This window comes from Quercus suber, unplaced genomic scaffold (assembly GCF_002906115.3).
Source record: "Quercus suber isolate HL8 unplaced genomic scaffold, Cork oak 2.0 scaffold_922, whole genome shotgun sequence".
NCBI lineage: Eukaryota > Viridiplantae > Streptophyta > Magnoliopsida > Fagales > Fagaceae > Quercus > Quercus suber.
In genome coordinates, this window is record NW_027070345.1 from 196878 (window position 1) to 209762 (window position 12885).

The 12885-nt window shown below is 32.5% G+C and overlaps 1 long non-coding RNA gene across 17 annotated transcripts; it reads right to left on the reverse strand.

The window, feature by feature from the left end:
- Positions 1 to 5133: 5133 nt before the first annotated feature.
- On the reverse strand, positions 5134 to 12885 carry LOC112011153 (uncharacterized). Of its 17 annotated transcripts, none has more exons than XR_010626924.1 (14): positions 12872 to 12885; positions 12164 to 12277; positions 11764 to 11957; positions 10445 to 11026; positions 10149 to 10285; positions 9441 to 9522; positions 9186 to 9322; positions 9055 to 9093; positions 8794 to 8904; positions 7265 to 7364; positions 7049 to 7135; positions 6884 to 6947; positions 6673 to 6807; positions 5134 to 5533 (listed from the first exon to the last, which is right to left on the reverse strand). It is a non-coding gene; the product is annotated as an uncharacterized LOC112011153 (long non-coding RNA). The 17 variants fall into 17 exon arrangements; XR_010626927.1 differs by lacking the exon at positions 12872 to 12885 and having other exon boundaries at positions 10445 to 10514; positions 10886 to 11026; positions 12164 to 12865; XR_010626934.1 differs by lacking the exon at positions 12872 to 12885 and having other exon boundaries at positions 10445 to 10504; positions 12164 to 12865.

A 12885-nucleotide genomic window follows, 5' to 3' on the forward strand; every position in this document is an offset into this window, starting at 1 on the left:
ACCCACACCAGATCACAACGCCACAACCACCATAGCTCCACTGATCTCGCCACCCACCGATCTCTGCCACACCACAGCCACCACAACGCCGATACCAGTAAACCTAGAAAAAAAAAAAAAAAAAAAAAAAAACATATACGAGCAAACCCACACCGGATCACAACGCCATAGCCACCACAGCTCCACCGATCTCGCCACCCACCGATCTCCGCCACGCCACAGCCACCACAACGCCGATCATATATACTAGCAAACCTAGGAAAAAAAAACCATTAACACCCACACCAGATCACAACGCCACAGCCACTAAGCTCCACCGATCTCGTCACCCACCGGTCTCCGCCATGCCAATCTTGCCACCCACCGATCTTCGCTATGCAAATCTCACCACCCACCGATCTCCACCCCGCCGATCTCCACCACAGGGTGTTGGGTCTGAAGAGAGCAGATGAGAAAGAAAAAAAGGAAGAGAGAGAAAAGAAATAGAAAAAATGAGAGAGGAGAGAGAAATTGCTAGGTTAAAAGGAGAGAGGAGAGAGAAATGAGAGTATTAAATTTTTTTTTTTTTTTTTTTTTTTACAATTCAGCTACAGTACCATCTTACATTTGAGATGGTATTGTAGCTATATCTCAAATTTTTTTTTAGCATTTTAGCATATGGCCTTCCAGTTGCTAGCATTTTTTTGGGCTTGTATGCCAAATGTGCCTTGCACAAAGCCTAGTGCTTTGTGGCCTTTTGCATGGTTGCTTCTATCTCTATATTCTCTACCACTATCTATATAACTATAATTTCGGTGGCCTTTGTTCTTCATTCTCTTCTATACGGCGCTAGTGCATGGTATAATTAGGTACTTTATTAATAATAATAATGAGGGTGTTTGGATTCAGCTGAAAGCTGAGTCCACGTTTTGCGTTTTTCGGTTTTTTTTTTTCCCCTGCAAGTGAACAGTAAAATCACATGATTTTACTGTGTAGGAGAAAAAAACACTGTTCACGCACTGTTTAGCACTGTTTACGCAATAAAAAATATTAAAAATGGGTTCTACGGTACTATTTACACATTTAAAAATTATTTTACTACAGTGTTTTCAGTTTTCAGTTTCAGCAACAATAAGTTTAATCCAAACGAACCCAATATTGACTTTTAAAACGTGGTTTGGGGGTATGGTGTGTTTGGGGCCCACTAACACTTGTCGAATAGTATTGTGACACGTGTACTCTCTCTCTCTCTCTCTCCATGAGATAAGTACTGATCTTTTTAACAATTTTCGTGGGTCGTGTTCCTCAACTTGCAAGGCCACTTTTAATTTTAAATTCCTTTCTTGACTTTTGCTTTTTGGGAGTCTTGGGAGATGATGATGTCTACGAAGTTTCTGGCTTTTCCTTACAATCACATTTTTGCTATTTACCCCTCCCTTTTCTTATGCAATTTTGTGATTTAGTCCCTTTATTTTGTTGTAATTAGTTAGTACCATGAATGATTACAATCGAGTCGACATAATTGAATGTTCGTTCACAACTCTAGAACCATTTTCAAATCTTATCTTGTGAAGCGGAACGAAAGAATTAATACCAAAGATATCCAATATGTATATGGTGCATGTGCCTCCATACCAAAATGTTACACTGCGCTCAACATAGGCGTTGCTTTTGAATTTTGATTACTCACCTAAAATCCGATCTGTGATCAGTGATTGATGATCATTAACATCCTTTGGAAAGCTGTACGAAAATTATTTTGACAAAATAATTTCTTACCCAAATAAATAAGTGAAAAAAAATCAGGTATAATTTCTCTACTTATTGTATTTTTAGAAATTATTCACTTAGATTGGATGCATTTAATCTTCTCAAAAAAAAAAAAAAAAAAGATTGGATGCATTTAACTATTTCTTTGACCTCTCATCAAAATAGAAAAAAATTATTTCTTTGACCGGTAAAGTTAGTTTAATTAGTAAAGTCTTTGATTGTAAAATAAAAGATCTGGAGTTTAATTGCCGTCTACACCAAAAACTGATTAATGTCTTAATTTGATGATAAAGAGTTATTATCAGTAGCGAAAGCCATAGATAGAAACTCTCTCTCTCTATATATATATATATATATATTTCCAAGAGCATTAAGAAGCACTATTAATTGATATTAAAAAATTCCTGCACTAACAATCAAATCTTTTGATCGATATTAAAATTCCTGCACTATGGGTGTGACATATATACGGGTGAATTGGTTCATTAATTCAAAGAACACTAATTCATTCAAGCCAATGTTCAGTCTATCTTTATCCAACAAATAAGATTTTACCATCCATATTAATATATGCTTCATAAAGCTCAAAATCCATTATATCAAAAGCAATAAACACCCAACAAATGAAAAGATTAGAAGAACTCAAATAAATCAGTACAACTTTATGAAAATCTATCTACTTCTCTCATCACGCAACAGAGTAGATACATAAATCTGAATGACAAGGTTAAAAGCAAATTTTCAAAATTACATGAAGAGTCAATATCTCGAAATCCATTTTGAGAAAAAAGAAAAAAAAAATCAAGAGAAATAAACCTTGATATCGCAAAACATAGGATTCAACAATGACTCCGATTGGGATGATGTTGCTGAAACGATTAAGAAATCTTAGCAGTATTCACTTGAGCGAACGATGGGAATGATTGAGAAATCTCGAAATCCATTTTGGGAAAAAGAAGAAATCAAGAAAAATTAAAACTTGAGCAAAACTGCAAAAACAATGAGATTTCTTATTTGAATAATTAAAACTTCAGCAACGATGCTGGAAACAATGAGATTTTAGATTTTTATTTTATTTTGGATAGGAAAGGATGAGATTTGGGATTTAGTTGTTCTAAAATCAAAGACGTTGATGAAAGTGGGAGTTAATTGGGATGTTATTAACTGAGGTATAGTGTATTTCTCTTTAAGTAAAAAGTTGACGTGACAATCTATTATTGGACGTGGAAAACAGGGTTTTTACTCCCCGTCCTTACCAAATTTGGACTCTAGATAGAAAATCCAAAACTAAATTGGAGCTGCCTCAAAGATGCCAACTTACTGGCTGGATAAATTAGACTACTCTAAATTATTAGCGATTAATTCTATAAAAAAAATATTAGTCATTAAAATTTTCTTTTTTTTGTTATAAATATGATGGAATTTCATGTTGATTACCTTTTATCATTAGACTAAGGCACAAATTTGTTTTTAGTGGAGATGGAGTTTGAATCCCAAATTCCTAACAAAAGCCTTAAATTTTTTTTTTTTTAATACAAGATAAAAATTCTACTCTAGCTTAATCTAAATGTATATGCGTGTGAAACTTCCTTCCCAAAACTTGAATTCCAGCTCTTCTCCCCACATCCCACAAGTACTTATACTTGTGGATTGACCATCACACCAAAGGTGTGTAATGGTAACAAAAGCCTTAATCGGTTAAACTAATTAGAACCCACAAATTATTAAAAATTTAAATAAACAACAATCAACTGGGAGGAGATAGACAAAATGCACTTATTTAACATAAATTTCCTACAAGATTCTAAATTCGTACCGTACTGTCAAGATGTCGAAGTACGAAGTCATGAATTTTCATCGTCATGTTCTCATGTTTGTGTATAGCGTAAACATTCTATTATATTTTCCTCATTTATAATCAAGCAAATCTCAATTTTCCCAAAGGCACGCAGAATAAAGGCAATGGTTAATTTCTTTTTGGTCTTCTCCCTTTTCTTTAATCTCTTGAAGGGTAGGCGTAGATTTTTTTTTTTTTTTTCCTCTTGTGAATATTCTGTGAATATATATTAATATTTTTTTGAAGTTTCTTCATCGTATATTACTCCTTATGCATGCCTCATATTCATTTTCTTGCCTTTCCTTTCTTAATTTTTCACGTTGCTATACTTTTCATTGATTTTCAACCTGATCCACTTTTGCGACAGTCACAAGTGGTGCACATTGTGAAGCAAACATGTCAGTGACGTAACCCAAATCAAAATATTAAATAAAAAACCTTGAATCACAACAAACTATATTGGAGACAAAAATGTTGTACACGTTTATAAGATATCAACTTGTTCTTCACTTTACCATTTTAGGTAATTTATTTTTTCAAAGTAGTTGTTACTATTTTTCTGCTGCAATAATTTTTCTTTTCTTTTCCTGTTTGATATATATATATATATGTGATTTTTGTTCTTCTGGGCTTTGATTTAGCCTGCAATGGCAAGTATCCCTTGAGTCCCACAGTTATTTTATAGAAACGCGTTTGCATGTCAAACGAACTATTGTGTCTTAATCAATTTATCCAATGAACCATTTTTTAAAATTGCGCATGCAGATCTACATCTGCAATTGGGGCCACTATTTTATTGTGGCTGACCATAACCGAGCAACTTCACCTGTCATGCAACATACGTGGCAACCCGGATTGTTCATTGGTGGTGCTTGCACTGAATGCAAAAGAGGATTATTTCGATGATGATACGGAAGAGGTCCCTGTTAAGGGTGGCAATGACCACGCTATCACAATAGAAACTATTAAGATAGATGTCTTAGATGATACGGAAAACTTTAATGGTGAAAACCACCAGATTTTCACAATCGAAACAGATGAACTAGAGGATTCTGCAAGCATTACAGAAGAGGAATGCATAAAGAGTATCGCGAATGTTGAATTCTTAGATGATGTACAAGACGAGTTAATTTTGGATGAAATCAGCCACTCAATCACAACTGAAGCAGATGAACAGGATCATTTGTTACATAACACACAAGATGATTCCAAGAGTGAAACTATCACACTTGAAAATAATGCATCAGTGGAATTCATAGATGATACACAAGAAGATGTTATCAGCCACGGTGGTAGAACTGAAACAAACGCAAAAGAAGTTTTCTTGTATGATACACAAGATAAATCTGTAAAGACTGAAAACGACCACACTGTTACTGTCAACCAACCTGTGTCTGAGCCTAGTACACCTGAGAATGAAGGAGCTGAAGGAATAGAATTTGATACAAAGTCACAAGAAGAAAATGTTGGAAGAATTCTAGAATCAAATGAAGGAACTGAAGGGATAGAATTTCATGTAAAGTCACAAGAAGAAAAAGTTGGAAGAATTCTAGAAACAAATATGCCATAAAGATAAATACTAGGATATCAGTATAGGATTCAAATGTATACTAATCATTCTGTAACTACTAAAGCTAACATAGTTATGTTTGAGGGAGCATTTCAAATTTTCAATATGCAGAATGCAAATCAAACAAAACTCTCTGGAAAAATCACTGATATAATAAATGCATGTCCTCCCATTCCTTCTTGCAAGCCAATAGCAGTTGCAAGAGTCATCAAGATTGCCCAATGCCATGAGAGCACATTCCACCTGATTGTCAGTTGATGGTATCAAGTAAAAGTCACATTTCACCAAATCTAAGCAGCCTAACTCACTGGCTTGATGAAAGAAAGTCCACAACCTCAGCTGAAATTTTTTTACTACAAAGAGGCAAGTACTTTTAGCTGAAAAAAAGAAAAGAAAATGCAAGTCTAAAACTCTTCCCAAGCCTATATTAAAAAAAAAAGAATGAAAGAAAACGTTCATCAAAGTAACCTTCACAGTAAAATATATATTAGAGCCCAAAAGAACTACAAACAACCAAGACAATTAAAACCCAAATACCTTAATCAAAACCAACCCAACCAAAATACCCAAGCCTAAATCATATATAATAATAAAATAAAATAAAATATATACCTTTACTAGTAGTGGCAAATTTTTTGGATATGGGTTCTCATTTAAGCAATAAGTAGTTCAAAACTTCATAGTTGTCATGATTTTCATAAGAATAACCCACCAAATTGTTCAAAAAGTTTTTCAAAGGCACAAACCATAACATTTAGTAGCTCCATAAAATTCTTTTATGATTTCTCAGGTTTCTTTCAAGACTGTTCAAACTACCAATCTATAGTAAAATAATTACTGCTTAAGCAACCAATAAAATAAATGTATCAATGCAAACTGCTTTCTCACCAAAGCATCTCTAATGATGCCAACACAAAGTGTGCAGAAAATTACGAAAGCAGTAAATGATTATAAACCAAAACACAAAACTCAAACAATATGATCCATACAGACTAAGAACTACAATAATTCTTTACATCGGAATGGTAAAGGTTGAGCATGAGAAAATAAATTCATAGCTATAAATAATTATAGATATAAACATATTCAGAACTTTGTTTTAAAATAATTCAGTCATAGGAAATTACAAGGCTACAGATGTCATAAACGATGACATGGTTTGTCTTTATAAAGGATGGAAGAACATAATTCTTTAGTATGCAGCTCCTAATCTACAATTGAAAATATTATCTGCAAAATAAGATCATTCTTATCTGATTAATATCACTATAGAAGGAAAAAAGAATAATTGTTTATAATATTTTGTTTTCTGCATCAAATAGGGAAATAAACACCAAACATCAAATTTATTTTAGAAATCAACAAAGCTTTCTGCATCAAATAGGGAAATTAACACCAAACAAAAAATTTATTTTAGAGAACAACATAAGTAATGTGAAAAATGTTAAGGACATTTATATATGTTATTTAAAAAAATAAAATAAAATAAAATAAAAACAAAGAGGGAAAGGCTTACCTAACACCAATATGCAGGATTTGTTACAGAAAGAAGACTCTCATTGGAGTTCCCTTCGAGAAATCTTCTCTTAAGGTATTCTTTTACTTGATCTTTGAGATGCAGAACTTGCATGAGGTTTATTTGAAGCAGCAACTGTAATAGCAAAATTTCAAAAATTTCTAAATGCTTATATAACTAAATAAGGATAACAATATGTTTAAATGCTTACGTGCCAGATTGGTATAGCTTATTTTTCAGCTTTTGGAAAATGGGGTTATTTGAAAAGGCTATTCCTAAAGAATAAGTGTTCTGAAAAGGTTACCGCACAGGCACATGGCTTAATAATGATAAGAATATATATCTAAGCATATCAGAAAGTGGTATACCCTCTAACCTCATCGATCACTTGAATATCCAATATACATTATATGTTGCTCTCATTTAAATTCACACAATCACCATTGTAGCTTTCTTTGGCTGACTACAAAGGCATGAAACATTACTTTGATTTAGAATGATTTCATTCAAATTAAAAAATGATCTATATGCTAGCTTGGGGATGTGCAGTAGATTGAACAGAACAAATGAAGCAAGATGAGATGTGGCATACCTCATAGAGTTCACTTAATATAAGTATCAACTAGTGACCAAATAAGATTCTTGAATTATCATCAACAAAATCATCCATCTTTGGGTTCCCAGGCACGTCCCTAATAAAATGTTGAAATGCACATCTTTAATTTGAATACAAATAGAAATCAAAAAACATTAAGATTCGAAGATTGCATTTTCCTTTGCCTATTCTGAGACTTAACAGAACAAATAAATTTCTACCGCAAACCTTAACAATAAATGTAGAAAGTTTGCAAATTAGTGTATATGTGATTTGATAGACCTACTGCAAGGTATTCATTTAGTTTTCATGTTTTTGTTTTAGGTGCTAATGAAGACGAGTTAAAGAAAGTGAAGCATGTGGTTCAGCATGGAGTTTCATCATGTATTACTTGGCCGTAGAAACTTATTTTCTTCAGTGAACCACTTACTACAAGAAAAATTATGAAAAGACCAGGGTAAAAGTTCTAAAATTTTAAACCTCCCACTCATATCAAACGGATGCTCAGATCAATGACCACTACAATTTTGAATCTTACCCATTATAAACCTAAAATTTACACATGCAAAAATGTTGCTTTATTATTAGGGGGGAAAAATTAGAGTCAAAGATTATCTGCATAGATGGTGTCTCAAGCCCAAAATCAAACTTCAACCTTAATTATTTCAACAGCATACCAAGTATCTTTTAAATGTAAGTTTGCATTTGACAAAATTCAAGTAGCTAAAGACATTCATAAAACTAACATCTTGTTATATTATAAGTGTTTCCAGTTGTCTTATAAAAAAAAAGTTTTTCCAGTCACATTTCTTTAATAATATGCAATCATAATTAAGTTTATGACAATTCCATATTGTGTTTGACTATTAGGTCTAGCAAGATGAGTGAGAATTTTTGGTCTAACAATTCATCATGAAACAAACTCCATAGAACTGAAGCCAAAATTTGCGTAAAAAAAGTCATTCCAATTTCCCATAAACCTAAAGTAGAGGAAATGGATTTGAAATTCAAATATTGTTCTACTTGTAGAATCCTCACTCTACTTTAATGGTAATATGAAACTCACAAACTTTTCCATATGTGCAAGCATAAAATCATACCTAGATATGCAAAATTTTTCCATCTCGATCAATGGATCTTTTTTTTTTTTTTTTTAGAAGATGCAGTGGATTTTTTTTTTTTTTTTTAATTCATTTAAAATGAGGTATGTGTGTAGGAAAATCAAGGAAGAGAGATTATCTTTTGCTCACTATAATAATTTCACATAGCAATAGATAACAGATGACAAAGAATAACACCTTGCATCAAACAACTGAACTTATAATTCTACTTTAAATGTCTTCTAACTTTTTAAGCAAATTTAGTATAATTTACGTCAAGGGCCATTCATCTCTTGAAGAATACACGAAATTAAAACCCATAATAAGAAAATGAATATATGAAACTTTATATCCAACTAAACTGAAAATCCTCAAAGAATACAAAATTAAAACCCATAAGAAAAATATCAAAATTCTAGGGAATACCTCCATAGATTTTTCTTTGCCTTTTGGTTTCTTAAACTGCTTCAACATTAATGTCAGCAATGGAAAAGATTACTGAATACACCAGATTATGCAATTCCACAAAAACCAATTCTAAATAGAATAGAAGAAGAAGATTAAGAAAGAAAATCTCAAGCACATAGGTAAAGAGAAACTGCCTAAACTTTAATAAATAAATAAATATATATATATATTTTAAAAGAAAGGAAAGAAACAATGGTAATTTATGAATAGCATACTTACTTGGTTATGAACTCTTATTGCAGAAAAGAATCAGTAAAACTGAAAGAACAAACAAAAAAAAGTCAATTTTACAATACAGATGAATACAGTAAGGAGATATATCTGGGTTTGATTGAATTGTAGGGTCTTACCCGTAGTGGTTCCACTGTCTAATGGTGGCTGTAGGTCGGTGGAGACAACCCTTTGTTCTGTCTCTCCACGCTTTACAAAACCCAACCCTAATAACAACTCAGGTGGTAGTATTTGAACTTCTAGCGTACTTCCTTGACTTCAACCAAAAAAAAACAGAGAGGAAAAAGGGTTAGGAATCAAAATCCCAAAATTGACAGCAAACCTAATTATGGACAATAGGAAAAGGAATTAGTCATAGATTAATTAAAAATTACCAATAGAGAATGGTCTGATATTGAGGTCGGGTTGGAGATGGCAGACATGGTCAAGCCCTTGCAGGGTATTACTGTGCTGGGTCTGGGTATGAGAGTGACAGTGGGAAGAAAGATGGATAAGAGAGGGGATAGGTTATGCACAACGTATGAATAAATGCAAATCGTGAAAGGTTGGTTTTAAAATTAAAATGTAAAAAAAAAAAAAAATACTATATAATAAAAATGGAAAATACTATTGCACAATTGTGTGTGTGAGATAAACTAATAACCATTGCTCTAATCAAAATACAATCAAAAACTACAAATAAATAACTGAACATTCACACTTGAGTTTTGAAAATATTTGGCTACATATTTGTTTGAATCATTGAGAGAGATTAAAAATGTTATCTTTAAAGAAGTTTTTTTATAAGCCAAACATTAAAAATGATCAATTGAGCCACAAATATAAAATAAAATGGAATAATGAGAGACATAGATATCAAAAACTTAGTGATCAATAAACTGTGAATTTCTCAAAAACTCTTCTCATAAAATAAAGAGGAAAAAGTTACTTTCCTACCAACAATGAAAACCCAACAGCAACTCAATATGACAAAAAAACAAAGAAAAAAGAAAGAAAGAAAGAATCTTTATAGCTATCAATGATGAAACAGAATAATAACAGAGCAAAACCACAACAGCATTAAAACATTTTGTATTGCTTGCCTAATACATTATTCAGGATAGTTAGCTTTATTTGCATCCTTCCTGGTATGCAGAAATTCCCATTCTCACAAGTGGGCAAATATGGCCTTAGCTTCTTCAACAACTGGTGTTTTTGTTGATGAACTTTCTGAACCAATCTGCAGAGCATTAATAACCACACTTGAATCACCCTAAAAATATTCCTCCAAATTCCCACTTCCAAGGAAAACTGGGTAAAATTTTAACTAAACCATTGCCCCACCATAATTCACAAAAACAAAGACTCAATTAAAATTAGAAGAGAAAGTTTCATGTACCTAGCATGTATCTTCTCGGCTGCCTCTTGCTTTGCACATCCTTCTCAAATCACACTCTAACTTAAAACACCTAAGCAATCCCAATCAAAACCAAAATACTACCCATTGAAAACTTGTAAAAGACAAACTTCGCACACATGCATACACATATACATAGAGAAGGAGAGCGACTTTGTAGTCAGAACTGAAAGGAGTGGTGCATAGGTCTGAAATAGGTGGACAACTTAGGTGCAAAATACCGCTAATTTTATTGGGATTTTGTTGGCAGGAAGAGAAGTTACAGAGGAGGCAGACTACAATAGGTTTGAGGAAAAGAAGAAAGAGAACAGAGACTTGCGAGAGGTAAAGATGAAGGCTTTATTGGGAGGAAGAAAATTACAAAACCTGAACCTAAAATTAATTACATTATGAATGTAGAGAACTAAATTAATTGAGAATAACCTAGAGAGATGTCGAGGACAGGTCAGAGATCGAGAACAATGGCAACCATGTTTGTCTCTTTTCCTCTATATTTTTCTTACTTGATTCCCTGAAAATTCTGCAGACTACCAGCAAAATTGTTCCCCCAATATGAGCTGTTATCTGAGCAAGAGTTAACTGAAGAATTATCTTAAACGTACTAAACAATTAGTGAGCATCAAACACACCAAATTTTAATCAACCAGTCATAATTTTTCTTTTCTTTCTCAACTAAGAGTCATATCAACAACTAAGTTTGCTTTCATAGCATCCAATGCATTCCTAATTAATTTTATTTGTAGGTATTGATCAGAATATATTGGGTAGACTTCAGAAATGAGAATGACAAAGCAAACCTACTAAATGGTTGATTTGCAATAGTGTAAAAAAATCAAGTTTTTAAGAATTAGCCCACATAATAACAATTTTAATCAATCAAAAATCACAGCTTTAATAAACAAAACAAAAAAGGCACATGAAGCCAAATAAAAAATCACAAAATTTAGACCAAAAAAAAAAGAAAAAACCTAAAAACATAAACCATTGTCTCATAATGTTAACTCTAAATATTAGAAGAACTTTTTTTTTTTACAACTATTACTATAATGTATGTAATTCATAAAACCTAACAAAATCCACATGACTATTGTTTCTTCTTACAAAAACCATAATCTCATTGTATTTTGTGAGGTTTTCCTCTTACTAAGGCATATTCAAAAACAATAAAAATTTAAAAGGGGAGAAGGCAATGAAGATTCAGGTTCAAACAAATCTGACCACGGTTGCAGGGTATACCTAAGGCATATGAGGATCGCTATTTCATGCAATTCATGCAAATCTGACAGTTAGAAAAAACTTACCATTATAATAGTGCATTCTTCTGCATCCTTCTGCTTTTCTAGTTACATCAATAGACTCAATCTCTATTTCATGCAATTCAGCCTCAACATTGCAAGTAAAGGTGTTGCCCACCCTCAGAAGATATTTTTGCAGGAGCAAGGGAATCAATTGAGATAGACGGTTCAATTGCACACATCCACACATACTACTGTCTCTGCATATTTGTAAATGTGATTAAATGTGATTTGCAAACATATAAATGTTCAACTTGTAGTATATTTACAACTATTCTGCATTTTAATGTTTCTCAACAAAATATAAAAGCAAGTGATGGTTCAATATTAATGTTTTGAAAGTATATTTACGTTTTTGGTGGGCTAACAATAAAAAAGTAGATAACGGAAATCACATGTCACATACCGATCTCTAGCATGCCAATATAGGCTCTAGTAGCAAAGCTTCTTGAATGGCAAATTATCCACTTTGTAATGGATTAAATTCTGGCTTTGCAAACTAACCCACAATTCAACCAACCTGTAAAAACAACTATAATACCAAACTCACAACCCAAATCCAATACCCAAAAGTTTGATTTTTAGGGACCGTGAGAAGTGCTTCAGCAGTGAAGAGAGATCAATCTAAATTAGACAAAAGAAAGAGCGGGAGGAAGTGTTTTATCGACTATGAATTCTATTAACAAACAAAAGCAATCTAATTTACAATTTTTTTGGGTTCATATCACACTCTTTAAATCCAAATTGACTTTAGAAACCAATAATACTCAAACTAAAAGTCAATTGAAAACAGTTAATAAATTAAAATTGAAACTAAAACTAAACTAAATAGAAGTTAAAACGATTTACAAATATCTAATGCATTGAACCTATCATGTTGTTCTGGCCTTGCAATTGCCATTATTTTTTTTTATCCAAACAGAGGGCAATGCGCCGAATAATTGAATTATCAAAAACCACTCTACTTCATTTATCTCTGCTAATTATTCAAAATAAAAGCACCCCCAAACGTGACCCTAAATCAAAATCAAGCCAATTGAAATGCCAAAAGCCTGAATCATATTTAACTGGCAAGTAAAAAACAAAAAAAAAAAAACAAAATTGGAAACTTTACCGGTAAAGCTTTTT